This window comes from Pteropus medius, unplaced genomic scaffold (assembly GCF_902729225.1).
Source record: "Pteropus medius unplaced genomic scaffold, Ma_sr-lr_union100, whole genome shotgun sequence".
In the NCBI taxonomy this organism is placed as follows: Eukaryota; Metazoa; Chordata; class Mammalia; order Chiroptera; family Pteropodidae; genus Pteropus; species Pteropus medius.
In genome coordinates this window covers 1,029,798-1,032,107 of record NW_024355990.1, presented here as the reverse complement: position 1 = coordinate 1,032,107, position 2,310 = coordinate 1,029,798, and the positions used below count along the sequence as shown (strand labels likewise).

The 2,310-nt window shown below is 49.3% G+C and overlaps 1 pseudogene; it reads right to left on the bottom strand.

Annotated features, from left to right (window-relative positions):
* Positions 1-1,840: 1,840 nt before the first annotated feature.
* Positions 1,841-1,959, bottom strand: LOC120600515 (uncharacterized; annotated as a pseudogene).
* Between the last annotated feature and the right edge of the window lie 351 nt (positions 1,960-2,310).

Here is a 2,310-nt window from a genome sequence, read left to right as displayed (position 1 = left end):
GGGCACCGTGCAAATCTCACCTGGCCCAAGGTACGCCAGCTGAGAACGGGGTACCGGCTGGGGATAAATTCAAATGCAAGCAGCAGAACGCCCGATTAACGGGAGTAAATGCGCAGGGGCTTATTTCCCTCATACGACCAGAACTCCAGAGGCGGAGTGTCCCCATCAGGGCCCTGGACGCTCTCGGTCTTTTCGCTTTGTCTTCTGTCGCAGGCGGACTTGGACTTTTGTCCTCATGGTCTACAAGCTGGCTGCTGGAACTCCAAACATTTCATACACCTCCACGGTCAAGGCATGAAGAAAGGAGGAAGAAGCAGGGCCAGCCATATCCGTCCCCTTTTACAGAAAGAAACCTCCCAGAAGTCCCTGCTGTGAATTCTCCCTCAGGCCACATTGGCCAGAACAGGCCACACGACCACCCACCCTGGGAAGGTTCTGAGAGAGCAGGAAACCAGGTCGCTGTGGTTGGCCTTGACCGTGACGGGCAAGGTCACTATGCAGATTTCAGTCGTTGCTTCTGCATCGATAAGAGTTTCTAGAGATGAGGTCACCTCCCCCTTCCTGGGACAGCCGGGGAGGCCCCGCACACATGGAGGCTCCCGCACAAATGTCCGTGTCTCTTACAAGTGGGTAACTTCTACTCAGTTTTCAGAGCCTCTCCCTTGTCTGCTCTTTCTTAAAAATAAACAGCTAAAATAATCCTTATGCCAAAAGTGTGTTTCAGGGTGACAAATTCTGTTCTCCTTCAGCTCCTGGAGACAAACTTGTGCAGCATGTGACCGTACTGAATACTGGAGACGACTTGTGTAACGCAACATGTCACTAACATGCTGATCAAAGAAAAACCAGGTCACGGAAAAGCATCCCCCTTATGTGTGAAAAGATGTCGGTGTCATTACTGCAAAGCATAGAAAGGGCGTCTGCTTCTGGCCGACGTGGGGTAAGGGTGTGGGGTTTGCGTTCCTGCCGTAAATAAGGAGAAAACAGGGAAGAAAATGCAGGAAGCAGCTGCGCGTCGACTGTGGCTCCTGGGAGGCGATCCCTGCGGGGGCCTCGCCTGGCGCCTGGAGGCCCTGTGTGGACTAAGGCACAGAGCACAGAGGCTCCCTGAGCTGAGACACGGAGACCGGAGCTTGGAGAGGCTGAGGCGGTCGGGACTGCGGGCCGTGCCTTCGCCCACGCGAAGGTGGCATCAGCTCCAGCCTCGACACGGAGGCCCCTCTAGGCTTCAATGCGTGTGCAAGGAAACCCACGAGACCCAGCGAGGAACGGCTCCCAGAGAGCTGCGAGCCAAGCTCCCCGGGGACCGAGAGGCACCTGGGCTCCCGTGGGACCTCATTAAGCACTCGGCACGTTTGGTGAAGATTCCGCAAGAGTCACATGAGCCGCCCGTCTAGACAATCCCAGAATCAAAGGCGGATCTAGGCTCGTTTTCACAAAGCTTTCAAATCACCTCAGAAAGATCAAACTGCTCTGCCATGAGCTGACTTCCTGTCAAAACAAACTCCAACACTCTAAAAAAAAAAAAAAAAAAAAAAAGACAATGAAATCCAGAGATTCGAGACTATAACATTTACAATGTTCAGCATTGGGTGAAAGCGACTAGACATGTAGAAGCAGGAAAATGTGATTCATAACCAGGAGAAAAAGCAGCCGACAGAAACAGACCCGGGTATGAAAGAGACGGTGGGATTAGCAGACAAGGGTTTTAAAACAGAGGTTTTACATGTTCAAGAATTTATTTATTTATTTATTTTAGACAAGGCAACCCTTGGTTGACCTCACAGATTGCAAAGACATTGTCAGCTTACAATCCCTTATTTTTAAAAAAGTTTTTTTATGCCTGCAGCACCTAGTCTTCCTAGGTGGTCTCCCATCCAAGTACTAACCAGGCCCGACCCTGCTTAGCTCCCGAGATCAGACGGGATCGGGCTTATTCAGGGTGGCGTGGCCGTAAACTACGAATTTAAAACAAAATGGAACATCTAATGCTGAAAAAATACAATACTTGAAATTAAAAATGAACTGTGGGCTTAATAGCAGCAGATAGACAAGCCAAACAAAATATCAGTGAGCCTGAGGACATAACAGTAGAAATAGTGCAAACTAAATCACTGGCAGAGACTGTGAAAAACAAGTAGAACCTCAGCCACCTGCAGGACAACAGCGATTAGTCTGACACATATGGAACTGGGATCCAGAAGGACAGGAGGCAATGACAGAACATACAATTTGTGAAGAAAAAATGGCCGACATTTTTCTAAATTTATTGAAAACTATAAACTCACAGATGCAAATATTTGACAAATC